This window comes from Arachis duranensis, chromosome 2, assembly GCF_000817695.3.
Source record: "Arachis duranensis cultivar V14167 chromosome 2, aradu.V14167.gnm2.J7QH, whole genome shotgun sequence".
In the NCBI taxonomy this organism is placed as follows: Eukaryota; Viridiplantae; Streptophyta; class Magnoliopsida; order Fabales; family Fabaceae; genus Arachis; species Arachis duranensis.
The window spans coordinates 69,493,314-69,510,740 of NC_029773.3; positions in this window are offsets into that span (position 1 = coordinate 69,493,314).

Consider the following 17,427-nt stretch of genomic DNA (forward strand, 5'->3'; position numbering starts at 1 on the left):
AGAGAAGAAATAAAATTAAAATTAAAATTTGAAACAATTAGTTAACTAAAAGAATTTTGAAAAAGAGGAAGGTGATTTTCGAAAATTAGAGAGAGAAAAGTAGTTAGATGGTTTTGAAAAAGATAAGAAACAAACAAAAAGTTAATTAGTTAGTTGAAAGAGATTTGAAAATCAATTTTGAAAAGATAAAAAGTTAGAAAAGATTTTGAAATCAAATTTTTGAAAAAGATATGATTTGAAAAAGATATGTTTAAAAAGATATGATTGAAATTTATTTTGAAAAAGATTTAATTTTTAAAATTAAAATTGATTACTTGACTAACAAGAAACTAGAAGATATGATTCTAGAATTTAAAGATTGAACCTTTCTTAACAAGAAAGTAACAAACTTCAAATTTTTGAATCAATCACATTAATTATTAGTAAAGTTTTTTTTTTTGAAATAAAGATAAGAAAAATATTTTCAAAACCAATTTAAAAAATTTTCGAAAATAATAAGAAAAATGAAAAAGATTTGATTTTTGAAAAGACAGGATTTTTAAAATTGAAATCTTGACTTAACTAACAAGAAACAACTAATTTTAAAAATTTTTGACTAAGTCAACCCAAAGATTTTGAAAATTATGAGTAAAACAAGGAAAAGATATTTTTTTTATTTTTTTGAATTTTTAATGATGAGAGAGAAAAACACAAAAAAATGACTCACAACATGAAAAATTAAGATCAAAACAAAGAAAACATGCAAGAACACTATGAATGTCAAGATGAACACCAAGAACACTTTGAAGATCATGATGAACATCAAGAACTTATTTTTGAAAAATTTTCAAGAAAAGAAAAACATTCAAGACACCAAATTTAGAAATTTTTCATGTTTAGACACTATGAATGCAAAAATGCATATGAAAAATAACAAAAGACACAAAACAAGAAAATATGAAAATCAAACAAGAAGACTTACCAAGAACAACTTGAAGATCATGAAGAACACATGCATGAATTTTTTGAAAAAATGCATAAATTTTAAAAATATGCAATTGACACCAAACTTAAAAATTGACACTAGACTCAAACAAGAAACACTAAAATATTTTTGGTTTTTATGATTTTATTTTATTTTTTTGTACTTTATATTTTTTTTCGAAAATTATTTTTTTTGAAAAACGAAAACAAAGAAAGAAATTTGAAAGATTTTTGAAGACATTTTGAAAAGAAAATTACCTAATCTGAGCAACAAGATGAACCGTCAGTTGTCCAAACTCGAACAATCTCCGGCAACGGCGCCAAAAACTTAGTGCACGAAATTGTGATCATCAACAATGGCGTCAAAAACTTGGTAGCGCTCTCAAACGTGAATCACACTTTGTCACAACTCCGCACAACTAACCAGCAAGTGCACTGGGTCGTCCAAGTAATACCTTACGTGAGTAAGGGTCGATCCCACGGAGATTGTTGGTATGAAGCAAGCTATGGTCATCTTGTAAATCTCAGTTAAGCTGATTCAAATGGTTATAATGGTTTTCGAAAATTAAGATAAATAAAGCATAAAATAAAGATAGAGATACTTATGTAATTCAATGGTGGGAATTTCAGATAAGTGCATAGAGATGCTTTGTTCCTGTTGAATCTCTGCTTTCCTACTACTTTCATCCAATCTTTCATACTCCTTTCCATGGCAAGCTGTATGTAGGGCGTCATCGTTGTCAATGGCTACTTCCCATCCTCTCATTGAAAATGGTCCAAATGCTCTGTCACAGCACGGCTAATCATCTGTCGGTTCTCGATCATGTCGAAATAGAATCCATTGATTCTTTTGCGTCTGTCACTACACCAACAATCGCGAGTTTGAAGCTCGTCACAGTCATTCAATTCCTGAATCCTACTCGAAATACCACAAACAAGGTTTAGACTTTCCAGATTCTCAAGAATGGCCGCCAATGGGTTCTAGCTTATACCACGAAGATTCTGATTAAGGAATCTAAGAGATATGTGCTCGATCTAAGGTAGAACGGAAGTGGTTGTCAGGCACGCGTTCATAGGGAAGGATGATGATGAGTGTCACAGATCATCACATCCATCAGGTTGAAATTCAACGGATATCTTAGAATAAGAATAAGCTGAATTGAATAGAATATAGTAGTACTTTTCATTTAAACTCGAGGTACAGCAGAGCTCCACACCTTAATCTATGGTATGTAGAAACTCTACCGTTAAAAATACATAAGTGATGATGGTCCAGGCATGGCCCAATGGCCAGCCCCAAAATGTGATCAAAGGATCAAAATATAATGCAAAGATGTGGTCAAAAGACATTAGTACAATAGTAAAAATTTCTATTTATACTAAAACTAGCTACTAGGGTTACAGAGATAAGTGATTGATGCAGAAATCCACTTCTGGGGCCCACTTAGTGTGTGCCTGGGCTAAGCTTGAGCTTTACACATGCAGAGGCTTCTCTTGGAGTTAAACGCCAAGTTGTAACGTGTTTTTGGCGTTTAACTCTGGTTTGTGACGTGTTTCTGGCGTTTTACTCCAGAATGCAGCATGGAACTGGCGTTGAACGCCAGTTTGTGTTGTCTAATCTCGAATAAAGTATGTACTATTATATATTGCTGGAAAGCCCTGGATGTCTAATTTCCAACGCCGTTAAGGGCGCGCCATTTGAAGTTCTGTAGCTCCAGAAAATCCATTTCGAGTGCAGGGAGGTCAGAATCCAACAGCATCAGCAGTCCTTTGTCAGCTTGAATTAGATTTTTGCTCAGGCCCCTCAATTTAAGCCAAAAAATACCTGAAATCACAAAAAAAGACACAAACTCATAGTAAAGTCCATAAATGTGAATTTTTCATAAAAACTAATGAAAATATCCCTAAAAGTAGCTAGATCCTACTAAAAACTACCTAAAATCAATGCCAAAAAGCGTATAAATTATCCGCTCATTACAACACCAAACTTAAATTGTTGCTTGTCCCCAAGAAACTGAAAATCAAATAGGATAAAAGAAGAGAATATACTATAAATCTCAAAATATCAATGAATATTAGTTCTAATTAGATGAGCGGGACTTGTAGCTTTTTGCTTCTGAACAGGTTTGGCATCTCACTTTATCCTTTGAAGTTTAGAATGATTGGCATCTATAGGAACTCAGAGTCAGATAGTGTTATTGATTCTCCTAGTTAAGTATGTTGATTCTTGAACACAGCTACTTTATGAGTCTTGGCCGTGGCCCTAAACACTTTGTTTTCCAATGGATCACGACTTTAACCACTCAGTCTCAAGCTTTTCACTTGGACCTGCATGCCACAAGCACATGGTTAGGGATAGCTTGATTTAGCCGCTTAGGCATGGATTTATTTCCTTGGGCCCTCCTATCCATTGATGCTCAAAGCCTTGGATCCTTTTTACCCTTGCTTTTTGGTTTTAAAGGCTATTGGCTTTTTCTGCTTGCTTTTTTTTTCTTTTTCTTTAAAAATTTTTTTCGCCACTTTTTTTTTTTGCAAGCTTTGTTCTTCACTGCTTTTTCTTGCTTTAAGAATCAATTTTATGATTTTTCAGATTATCAATAATATTTCTCTTTTTCATCATTCTTTCAAGAGCCAACAATTTTAACATTCATAAACAACAAGATAAAAAATATGCACTGTTCAAGCATTCATTCAGAAAACAAAAAGTATTGTCACCACATCAATATAATTAAACTAATTTCAAGGATGAATTCAAAACTCATGTACTTCTTGTTCTTTTGTATTAAATACATTTTTCATTTAAGAAAGGTGAAGGATTCATGGAATTATTCATAGCCTTAAGACATAGTCACTAAATACTAATGATCATGTAATAAAGACTCAAAACATAGACAAACATATAGCATAAAATCGAAAAATAGAGAGTAAATAGACAAGGAGATTAAGGAATGAGTCCACCTTAGTATGGGTGGCGTCTTCCACTTGAAGAACCAATGGTGCTTTTGAGCTCCTCTATGTCTCTTCCTTGCCTTTGTTGCTTCATCCCTAGTGATTTTGGTGCTCCTATCCTTAGTTGCTCCCAATAGTTGTGTGGAGGAAAATGTATCCCTTGAGGCATCTCAGGGATGTCTTGATGAGGGGATTCCTCATGCTCTTGTTGAGGTCCATGAGTGGGCTCTCTTGATGTGCAGTTAAATGCTCTATTACTGAGCTATGGACCCTTGAGATGAATCTCTCCATCTCCCATGACTTGGAGGTGGAAGCTTTTGTCTTCCCTTTCCTCTTTCTAGAGGTTTCTCCAGCCTTAGGTGCCATCAATGGTTATGAAAAAACAAAAAAACTATGCTTTTACCACACCAAACTTAGAATGTTGCTCGTCCTCGAGCAAAAGAAGAAAGAATAGATGATGAAGAAGAAGATATTGAGGAGAGGGAGAGATGTGTATTCAGCCAAGGGAGAGAAGAGAAGGTAGTGATGCGTGAAAATGAAGAAGGATGGAGGGGTTTATATAGTGGGGGGAGAGGGGTTTGGTTCAGCCATTTAGGGTGGGTTTGGGTGGGAAAGAGATTTTGAATTTGAAGGTAGGTGGGGTTTATGGGGAAGAGTGGATGGATGTGAGTGGTGAAGAGGTGATGGGGAAGAGAGATTGAGGTGATTGGTGAAGGGTTTGTTTTTTGGGGAAGAGTGTTATTGGATTGTGTGAAGAAGAGAGAGGGTGAGTTGAGGTAGGTGGGGATCTTATGGGGTCCACAGATCCTGAGGTGTCAAGGATTTATCATTCCTGCACCAATTAGGTGTGTAAAATGCCCTCTGCATGCATTCCTAGCGTTTAACGCCAGGTTGATGCTTGTTTCTGGCGTTAAACGCCAGCTCAATGCTTGTTTTGGGTGTTCAACGCTAATCTGCAGCATGTTTCTGGCGTTGAACACCAGTTCCATGCTTGTTTCTGGCGTTTAACGCCAGCTCTCCTCAGGGTGTAATCCTGGCGTTTAAACACCAGACTGCTGCTTGTTTCTGGTGTTCAACGCCAGATTCATGCTCTGTTCTGGCGTTGAACGCCAGCCAGATACTCCTTACTGGCGTTTAAAAGCCAGTAAGCTCTTCTTCTAGGGTGTGCTGTTTCCTTTGCTATTTTTGATTCTGTTTTTAATTTTAGTATTTGTTTTGTGACTCCACATGATCATGAACCTAATAAAACATAAAAGAACAATAAAAATATAGATAAATAAAAATTGGGTTGCCTCCCAATAAGCGCTTCTTTAATGTCAATAGCTTGACAGTGAGCTCTCATGGAGCTTCACAGATTTTCAGATCATTATTGGGACCTCCCAACACCAAGCTTAGAGTTTGAATGTGGGGGTTCAACACCAAAGAGTTTGGTTGTGGCCTCCCAATACCAAACTTAGAGTTTGATTGTGGGGGCTTTGTTTGACTCTGTATTGAGAGAAGATTATCGTGCCTCTTTTCTATGTTTACAGAAGGATAGCTTTGGGCCTTAAACACAAGGTAGTCCCCATTCAATTGAAGGACTAATTCTCCTCTGTTAACATCAATCACAGCTCCTGATGTGGCTAGGAAGGGCCTTCCAAGGATGATACATTCATCATTCTCCCTCCTAGTGTCTAAGATTATGAAATCAGCAGGGATGTAAAGGCCTTTAACATTCACTAACACGTCCTCTACCATTCCATAAGCTTGTCTTATTGACTTGTCTGCCATTTCTAATGAGAATGTGGCAGCCTGTACCTCAAAGATCCCTAGTTTCTCCATTACAGAGAGTGGCATAAGATTTATACCTGACCCCAAGTCACACAAAGCCTTCTCAAAAGTCATGGTGCCCATGGTACAGGGTATTAAGAATTTACCAGGATCTTGTTTCTTTTGAGGTAAAGTTTGCTGAACCCTTGTATCTAGTTCACTAATGAGCAAGGGAGGTGCATCTTCCCAAGTCTCATTACCAAACAACTTGGCATTCAGCTTCATGATAGCTCCTAGAGATTGAGCAACTTGCTCTGTAGTTATATCTTCATCCTCTTCAGAGGAAGAATAGTTTTCATAGCTCATGAATGGAAGAAAGAGGTTTACTGGAATCTCTATTGTCTCTATGTGAGCCTCAGATTCCTCTAGGTCCTCAATAGGAAACTGCTTCTTGTCTGGGAGACGTCCCATGAGGTCTTCCTCATTGGGATTCACGTCCTCCCCTTCCTCTCTAGGTTCAGCAATTTTGATTATGTCAATGGCCTTGCACTCTCTTTTCAGATTCTCTTCAATATTGCTTGGGAGAGTACTAGGAGGAGTTTCAGTGATTTTCTTACTCAGCTGGCCCACTTGTGCCTCCAAATTTCTGATGGAGGACCTTGTTTCACTCATGAAATTTAAAGTGGCCTTAGACAGATCAGAAACTATGTTTGCTAAGCTAGAGGGACTCTGCTCAGAATTTTCTGTCTGTTGCTGAGAAGATGATGGAAAAGGCTTGCTATTGCTAAGCCTGTTTCTTCCACCATTATTAAAGCCTTGTTGGAGCTTTTGTTGATCCTTCCATGAGAAGTTTGGATGATTTCTCCATGAAGAATTATAGGTGTTCCTATAGGGTTCACCCATGTAATTCACCTCTGCCATTGCAGGGTTCTCAGGATCATAAGCTTCTTCTTCAGAAGATGCATCTTTAGTACTGTTGGATGCATTTTGCCATCCATTCAGACTTTGAAAAATCATGTTGACTTTCTGAGTCAACATTTTGTTTTGAGCCAATATGGCATTCAGAGCATCAATTTCAAGAACTCCATTCCTCTGAGGCGTCCCATTACCCACAAAATTCCTCTCAGAAGTGTACATGAATTGGTTATTTGCAACCATGTCAATAAGTTCTTGAGCTTCTGCAGGCGTTTTTTTCAGGTGAATGGATCCACCTGCAGAATGGTCCAGTTACATCTTAGAGAACTCAGATAGACCATAATAGAATATATCCAAAATGGTCCACTCTGAAAGCATGTCAAAAGACACATTTTGGTCAATTGCTTGTATCTTTCCCAAGCTTCATAGAGGGATTTACCATCTTTTTGCTTGAAGGTCTGAACATCCACTCTAAGTTTGCTCAGCTTTTGAGGAGGAAAGAACTTGGCCAAGAAGGCCATGACCAGCTTATCCCAAGAGTCCAGGCTATCTTTAGGTTGTGAGTCCAACCATGTTCTAGCTCTGTCTCTTACAACAAAGGGGAAACGCATGAGCCTGTAGACTTCAGGATCTACTCTATTAGTCTTAACAGTATCACAAATCTGCAAGAACTCCGTTAAAAATTGGTAGGGATCTTCATATGGAAGTCCATGAAACTTGCAGTTCTGTTGCATTAGAGCAACTAATTGACGCTTCAGCTCAAAATTGTCTGCTCCAATGGCAGGGATTGAGATGCTTCTTCCATAAAAATTGGAAGTAGGTGTAGTATAATCACCAAGCATCCTCCTTGCATTATTGTTGTTGTTATTATTTTCGGCTGCCATCTCCTCTTCTTTTTTGAAAAAGATTTTCTCTAGATTGTTGTATTTTAGCTTCTCTTAGTTTCTTCTTCAGAGTCCTTTCAGGTTCAGGATCTGCTTCAACAAGAATGTTCTTGTCCTTGCTCCTGCTCATATGAAAAAGAAGGGAACAGAAAAGAAGAGGAATCCTCTATGTCACAGTATAGAGATTCCTTTATGTGAGTATAAGAAGAGAAGAATAGAAGAAGGAGAAGAAAAATTCGAACACAAGGGAGTAGAGAGGGTTCGAATTTTTAGATGAAGAGAAGTGTTAGTAAATAAATAAAATAAATAGAAAGAGATGAGATGGGGAGAATTTCAAAAATTATTTTTAAAAAAAGGTTAGTGATTTTCGAAAATTAAGAGAAGAAATAAAATTAAAATTAAAATTTGAAACAATTAGTTAACTAAAAGAATTTTGAAAAAGAGGAAGGTGATTTTCAAAAATTAGAGAGGGAAAAGTAGTTAGATGATTTTGAAAAAGATAAGAAACAAACAAAATGTCAATTAGTTAGTTGAAAGAGATTTGAAAATCAATTTTGAAAAGATAAGAAGTTAGAAAAGATTTTGAAATCAAATTTTTGAAAAAGATATGATTTGAAAAAGATATGATTAAAAAGATATGATTGAAATTTATTTTGAAAAAGATTTAATTTTTAAAATTAAAATTGATTACTTGACTAACAAGAAACTAAAAGATATGATTCTAGAATTTAAAGATTGAACATTTCTTAACAAGAAAGTAACAAACTTCAAATTTTTGAATCAATCACATTAATTGTTAGTAAAGTTTTTTTTGAAATAAAGAAAAGAAAAAGATTTTGAAAACCAATTTAAAAAGTTTTCGAAAATAATAAGAAAAATGAAAAAGATTTGAGTTTTGAAAAAGATTTTGAAAAGATTGAATTTTTAAAATTGAAATCTTGACTTAGCTAACAAGAAACAACTAATTTTAAAAATTTTTGACTAAGTCAACCCAAAGATTTCGAAAATTATGAGTAAAACAAGGAAAATATATTTTTTAATTTTTTTGAATTTTTAATGATGAGAGAAAAAAACACAAAAAATGACTCACAACATGAAAAATTAAGATCAAAACAAAGAAAACATGCAAGAACACTATGAATGTCAAGATGAACACCAAGAACACTTTGAAGATCATGATGAACATCAAGAACTTATTTTTGAAAAATTTTCAAGAAAAGAAAAACATGCAAGACACCAAATTTAGAAATTTTTCATGTTTAGACACTATGAATGCAAAAATGCATATGAAAAATAACAAAAGACACAAAACAAGAAAATATGAAGATCAAACAAGAAGACTTACCAAGAACAACTTAAAGATCATGAAGAACACATGCATGAATTTTTTGAAAAAATGCATAAATTTTAAAAATATGCAATTGACACCAAACTTAAAAATTGACACTAGACTCAAACAAGAAACACTAAAATATTTTTGGTTTTTATGATTTTATTTTTTTTGTATTTTATATATTTTTTTCGAAAATTAAATATTTTTTTTTGAAAAACGAAAATAAAGAAAGAATTTTGAAAGATTTTTAAAGACTTTTTGAAAAGAAAATTACATAATCTGAGCAACAAGATGAACCGTTAGTTGTCCAAACTCGAACAATCCCTGGCAATGGCGCCAAAAACTTGGTTCACAAAATTGTGATCATCAACAATGGCGCCAAAAACTTGGTAGCGCTCTCAAACGTGAATCACACTTTGTTAAAACTCTGCACAACTAACTAGCAAGTGCACTGGGTCGTCCAAATAATACCTTACGTGAGTAAGGGTCGATCCCACGGAGATTGTTGGTATGAAGCAAGCTATGGTCATCTTGTAAATCTCAGTTAGGCTTATTCAATTGGTTATAATGGTTTTCGAAAATTAAGATAAATAAAGCATAAAATAAAGATAGAAATACTTATGTAATTCAATGGTGGGAATTTCAGATAAGTGCATGGAGATGCTTTGTTCCTGTTGAATCTCTGCTTTCCTACTACTTTCATCCAATCATTCATACTCCTTTCCATGGCAAGCTGTATGTAGGGCGTCACCGTTGTCAATGGCTACTTCCCATCCTCTCAGTGAAAATGGTCCAAATGCTCTGTCACAGCACGGCTAACCATCTGTCGGTTCTCGATCATGTCGGAATAGAATCCATTGATTCTTTTGCGTCTTTCACTACGCCCAACAATCCCGAGTTTGAAGCTTGTCACAGTCATTCAATCCCTGAATCCTACTCGGAATACCACAGACAAGGTTTAGACCTTCCGGATTCTCAAGAATGGCCGCCAATGGGTTATAGCTTATACCACGAAAATTCTGATTAAGGAATCCAAGAGATATGCGCTCGATCTAAGGTAGAACGGGAGTAGTTGTCAGGCACGCGTTCATAGGGACGGATGATTATGAGTGTCATGGATCATCACATCCATCAGGTTGAAGTGCAACGGATATCTTAGAATAAGAATAAGTTGAATTGAATAGAAAACAGTAGTACTTTGCATTAAAACCCGAGGTACAGCAGAGCTCCACACCTTAATCTTTGGTGTTTAGAAACTCCACCGTTGAAAATACATAAGTGATGATGGTCCAGGCATGGCCGAATGGCCAGCCCCAAAATGTGATCAAAGGATCAAAAGGTAATCCAAAGATGTGGTCAAAAGACACTAGTAAAAGTTCTATTTATACTAAAACTAGCTACTAGGGTTATAGAGATAAGTGATTGATGCAGAAATCCACTTCCGGGGCCCACTTGGTGTGTGCTTGGGCTGAGCTTGAGCTTTACACGTGAAGAGACTTCTCTTGGAGTTAAACGCCAAGTTGTAACGTGTTTTTGGCGTTTAACTCTGGTTTGTGACTTGTTTCTGGCGTTTTACTCCAGAATGCAGCATGGAACTGGCGTTGAACGCCAGTTTGCTTCATCTAATCTTAAATAAAGTATGGACTATTATATATTTCTAGAAAGCCCTGGATGTGTACTTTCCAACACCGTTGAGAGCGTGCCATTTGGATTTTTATATCTCCATAAAATTCATTTCGAGTGCAGGGAGGTCAGAATCCAATTGCATCAGCAGTCATTTGTCAGCCTGAATCAGATTTTTGCTCAGGTCCCTCAATTTCAGCCATAAAATACCTGAAATTACAGAAAAACACACAAACTCATAGTAAAGTTCCAAAATATGAATTTTGCATAAAAACTAAGGAAAATATCCCTAAAAGTAGCTAGATCCTACTAAAAACTAATTAAAATCAGTTAGCTATCGGATGTGTTGGGTTCTAGAAAATAACCAACACATGATTTCATGGCTAGTTGGACAGACATACATCATTCGCATTTGATTAATTTGTTCGGGTTTGCTATTTGTCATGACTTGTTTACTTGTACATATTAAATGACTATATGCTAATTGCTTTACTTGAAATTAATTGTGTATTACTTGTTTACCTTGCTTGTGTTTGTATAACTGATAGGTCCCTCATGCTGGTGTTGAATGGCACTGAGGGCTGTTTTGTTTGGAGTTTGGAAGATGGCAGAAACTTTGAGGTAAAAGATTGTGGAAACTTTGATATAAGTGAATTAGATTAGAATACCCTATGATAGTTGCCTGATTACGGATTAATGAGAGGCTAGGATGAAAATAATGATTTGGGGAGTTTAAGATTGCTTAGTGAGTTTCTTGTTACCTTATATTGTATCTATTTGGCATTTTTACCATATTAAAAACCCATGGACCGGGAGTTCTCATTCCTATATATCCACTATTTTTTAGATGCAAGTCCTGGTGCCCCATGATGAGCTGGGGTTTCTCTGTAACGTCAAAGCTACATTGAGTTCTGTGTTTTATTTTGTTTAGATTCTCTCCTTCTTTATTTTGGAAAACTTTAACAATGTATATATATGTATATTTATTTTGAAAACTTTCCTGTAGAGGCTATCTTGTATGTTTAGAAGAGATAGGAAATTGTTATCAACTATTTTTATTTGTGTAACCCTAGCCGACCCAAACTTCGTGGGTCGTGGCTAGTGGTAATTATAAATAACTATATATATTTTGTCTTTACTCTATTCCTCCTTTAAGTTTTATTTTACCCCACTTATCCGAACATGATACTTTTCGATACGTGTGTGTTTGCCCTCGTGATTTTTTTACTCCTCTTCGGGTTTCTTGTTTACTATTCTCTTCTAATTATATGTATATATATTATAACTCCGCCTTGAGTCGTACCCCCTTATTATCATTGACTTATGACTGGAGCATAAGAATATGAATGGTAGGATGTTACACACTATTATCAAGCTCAATACTAATTGAAATATATACATTAGTAAACAATTAATTTTTTAACAATGTATATAATTACCGTTAAATTCCAAATAAGATAATCCTTATCTATTGAGAGCGTCTGTCCAGATAATTATCTTGGTCATGTCACAAGGGGATCTAACTATGATCCATGGGATGACTCAAGTTGTAGGGGATTTCTCACTGGAGGTGGTGGAGGTGCATTAGTCTATGGAGGTTATGGAGGTATAGGAGTCAAGAGTATGACGCACATTGTAACTACCCAACTTTTAGCATACCATGACAAATACTAATTGTCAGGTGTTACTCATCAATATACCTATGGGCTCTAGACTTTGTGTTTAGTTATATGGTTTTGAGACAGTTGCACTCGTCGTATGCGGATTTACGTATCGTTATACATTAGCATGGGTTTGTAAAGTAGATAAATATATAGTAATCATAAGCACAAAAGTAAATAGATTATAACACATAATGCCGCAAAGGCTTCATAGTAATATATAGAGAGTAGTAATATTCATACAAACCATACACACACACACACACACACACACACACACACACATATACACACTCACACACACACTTACGGACATAAGAAATCCCAAGTCCAAGCCCATTCAGGAATCCCATAGTCTGGAAACCCAATGCTAAAGAAAACAATAAAATTCTATCCCTAAAGAAAATGCTAACAATCAGAGGGAAAATACTCTACTCTTCAGAGCTATACTTAGTAACGAGTGTCTTCAAAATACTAAATATACTTAATAGTCTAGGTCGTGGAGAATGGCAGTCTCAATGTTCATTGAACGTCACATCGGCTCAACCTATACGAACAGTGAAGAGAAGGGGCTAAGCACCTATGGTTCCCAGCAGGGTATTAACGAGGGGACGAATCATACATTGGTCCTAGGGCAAAGCTCTAGCGTTTTAGATTGTTGTATATTTTTATCCAAGGTTGCGAGAACCAAACCGGTCAATGAACTGATAGAGTAACTAGTTGAATGGTTCAACAGTCAACCGGGATCTAACTAGGATTTAATTGGTTTAATTAAATATAAAATAAAATATTCAAAATTCAATATATAATTTTAAATATTTAAATTTAATGATTTCTAAGCTAATAATGTCTAAAATTTTATAATTTCACATAATAAATTTTCTATAATTTATTATTAAAAGTTTTCAAACATCAAAGTTTATACATAAAAAAATTAAATGCACATAAATGACAAACACACATAATGTTCTACACACAAAAAATATTAACAAACAGATTTTCAACTAATCAAGATTTTCCTGGAGAAGAACCCCTTTGGGATTCTTGGACAACATTATCTCGTGGCTATTGATCATTTTACGATTGTTCTATCTTCAACATACAATAAAAAATTTAACAAATAAATTGAACAATTCAACAAAATTAGCAATATATTGTTCCGGCTTCAACATACAGCCAAAAAATTAACAAATAAATTGAACTATTCAACAGAATAAACAAATAAAATCAGCAAATAAATTGAACAATTCAAGAGAATCAACAAATAAAATGTTCCATATTCAATAAAATAATTCAATTAAACTATTATTCCAGAAAGTCAGCAACTTAGAATAAGGCAGTATTAACAAAATTCCTAAATCCAGCAGGCAATAACTCAGAAATAAATTGAACAAGCATAAATAAATTGAACTTGTGCTTATTAGTGGCAAGGGAGGAAGGAAAGTGACGGCGACAGAGAAATGGGAAGAGATAGAGAGATAGCAAGAGAGAGATCGAAGAGACCTTCGTGTGACAGCAAGAAGAGGATGTAAGAACCAAAGTTTTTCACGAAAAACTATTTTAATAAAATAATAATTTTTAAGTGCTCGAAGTAGATTCAAAATTTAGAAGTTTTAATTTAAAAATTTAAAGGTGAAATTTGATTTCAATAAATTTCTCTAGTTGGAAAATGTATCTTTTATGAAAACTTTTTATAAAAACATGTACCAATGTTTAAGCCGGCAGTACCGGTTCTAGACTGTCTGGTACTGCGTATTTTGAAAAATAAGTTTTTAAAATTGAATTTACTATTTTGAAAAGGACAAAAGTAATTTATAATTAAAAACCGGGTACAAATCTTAAAGGTTTTAACGCAAAGTGGGCCAAACAGGCTAAAAACGCTAATGGGTTGGATCTGGCCCAAACCGGGCCCAAGGCCCAACATATATATGCTCATTAAATGAGCATTTCAACTCATTCCACCCTAGAATAAGAAATGGGGCGCTATTGAGTTGAGAGAAGAAAGGAGAGGGGTTTCACTATTCACCTCCATCTTCCTCAAGCCATAACTTGAGCTACGGAGCTCCGATTGACGAGCCATTTGCGGCCACGCGAAGCTCTTGTCGATCTATTCATTTCTATCTAAACAAAGTGGTAAGATTTTTGAAATCTGTGCTCTAGTTTCCATTCCAAACAGTTCTACATTTTTGGTTCTAGTTCTTGAGTAGATTTTGTGGTTTTGTTTGTTTAGGGATAATCTAGCATTGGAATATTGTTGGATTTTGCCCCTAATTTTGTTGGGTAAGGTAAGGTCTCACTAATCCCTTGTGTTTAATTATTTTTGTGAACCCTAGGTTTAGTGTTTGTATGTTATGTGATGTTAGATTGAGTTTTGGTGTTTGTTGGAGTTGGTTTGAGGCTTTGGATCGATCTTGGTGACTTCGTTTTGGTGTTTGGTGCATTTTGGGAATCGGCCAATGTATATTTTCGGTTTTCTTTATGTAATATGTATTGTTTCTGGACACTTAGGTTAGTTGACCCTAAGATAAGATTGAATAATGGTTGTGTATGATTGATAGTATGTGAAATTATGTTTGATGATGAAGAGGATGATATAGAGTATTAGAGTATGTGATATATGAAATATGGTGAATATAAGATAATAATGGATTTTGAATATTGTTTTTGGTGAATGGCGTTGATTGTTGAAATTGAGATTGAATAATGATAACTATGATATAATGATTGTGATGCTGTGGGAGTGACGTGATGATGTTGTAATTGGGGAAGGGTGTATTTGAGGATTTAGATTGTGTAAATTGTTGGTATGAAATATTGAATAGGAATTGTAGACTTGACGGATCAGTTTGGTTAAAAATAAGTTTTTTTACTGAGTTTGTGTGTTTTATGATGATTTCAGGTATTTTCTGACTAAAATTGAGGAGCTTGAGCAGAAGTCTGATTCAGAGACAGAGAAAACATTGCAGATGCTGTCAGGATCTGACCTCCATGCACTCGAAAAAGCTTTTCTAGAGCTACAAACGTCCAAATTGCGCGCTCTTAACGGCTATGGAAAGATAACATTCAGGGCTTTCCCGCAATATATAATAATTTACACTTTGGTTCAGAAATAAAGGCCTAAAATTGGCATTCAACACTAGCGACCTGCCTCATTCCTCGCGTTTAACACCCATAAGGGGGTGGCTGGCATCCAACACCCATAAGGGGGTCCTTAGTCACCGTTCAACGCCCCTAAGGGACCCTAGCTTGTGGGAGACACTCAAGCTCAACCCAAACACTCACCAAGTGGGTCCCAGAAGTGGATTTTCATACTATCAACTTAGTTTATCTTATTTCTGTAATCCGTAGTCATTAGATTAGTATATATAGACAAGAGTTCACCCTTGTTAGAGGACACTTGCCAATTCAAACATTTCATTGTATTTTTCTATCAGCATGAGTCACTAAACCTCCTAGGTTAAGGTTAAGAGCTCTGCTGAGTTTCATGGATTAATAAAAGTACTACTGTTCTATTTCAATTCATGTGTGAGTCTATTCTAATATGTATCTTCATTCTTCAACCTTATGAATGAGATGATTCGTGACACTCATCCTTATTATACATGGGTTCAGTGTGAGTCAGTAACTAGAGATTACTAAACCACCACCTTGATTATACATCTCTTAGATGGCTAATCGACGACTTCATTGGGGACTTCTCAAGACACCAGTTCAGTCGAGGTTTGGGGAGATTAGGGTCTTTGTGGTATAGGCTAGAACCAAAGGCGCAGCACTCTCTGATTCGGAAGATTCGACCTTGTCTGTGGCATTTTGAGTAGGATCTTCAAGGGATTGAACTGCATGAGCTTCACCCTCATTCAAATTGGGTGCACACTAAACCTGGCGTTGATCACTTACAGCCTGCCATGGAAGGAACCACTCACAGTAGGAGAAGACAGTAGTAAAAGTTCATCAAGATAAATGAAGCATCTCTAGAGCCTCAACCATTTTCTTATCACTGGTTTCACTCAAATTAAGTAATTTCATCCCTATTCTTATTTTATGCATTTCTCTCAACAAACTATCTTTTCTAATCGCCTGACTAAGATCTACAAGGTGTCCACTGCTTGCTCAAACTAATAATCCTTGTGGGATCGACCCTGACCCACCTCAGGTATTACTTGGACGACCCAGTGCACTTGCTGGTTCAGTTGTGCAGAGTTAATTTCTGTGCACCAAGTTTTTGTTTGATGAGCTGATATTTTATAAATCTTTTGGCATTATTTTTATATAGTTTTATTATGTTTTATTTAAGTTTTATTATAATTTTATAGGTTTTACTGCAAAAATCATATTTTTGGATTCTACTTTGAGTCTGTGTGCTCTATGATGATTTCAGATATTTTCTGGCTGAAATTGAGGATCTTGAGCAGAAGTCTGATATAGAGACAGAGAAAGCACTACAGATGCTGTCAGGATCTGACTTGCATTCACTCAAAAGAGCTTTTCTGGAGCTACAGAAGTTCAAATGGCGTGATCTCAATGACTATGGAAATCTAACATTCAGGGCTTTCCAAAAATATATAATAGTCTATACTTTGCTACGGTAATGACGGCCCAAAACTGGCGTTCAACGCCAGCCACCTGCTCCACTCCTGGCGTTCAACGCCCACAAGGGGGTGGCTGGCGTCCAACGCCCATAAGAGGGTCCTTAGGTAGCGTTTAATGCCCCTAAGGGACCCTAGCTCGTGGGAGACATTTAAGCTCAGCCCAAACACTCACCAAGTAGGCCCCAGAAGTGGATTTTTGCACTATCAACTTAGTTTATCTTATTTCTATAATACTTAGTCATTAGATTAGTATATATACACAAGAGTCACCCTTGTTATAGGACACTTGCCCGTTCGAACCTTTCATTGTATTTTTCTATCAACATGAGTCACTAAACCTCCTAGGCTAAGGTTAGGAGCTCTGTTGGTTTTCATGGATTAATAAAAGTACTACTGTACTATTTCAATTCCTGTGTGACTCTATTCTAAGATGTATCTTCGTTCTTCAACCTTATGAATGAAATAATCTGTGACACTCATCCTCATTCTACATGGGTTCAGTGTGAGTCCGTAAGCAGAGATCACTGAATCACTAGCTTGATTATACATCTCTTAGACGGCTAATCCATGACTTCATTGGGGACTTCTCGAGACACCAGTTCAGCCGAGGTATGGGGAGATTAGGGTCTTTGTGGTAGAGGCTAGAACCAAAGGCGTAGTGGTGCACGAAATTGTGATCATCAATGGCGCCATCAACATGGTACGCTCAATTGCAATCTCAACTCTTTATCACAACTTCGCACAACTAACCAGCAAGTGCA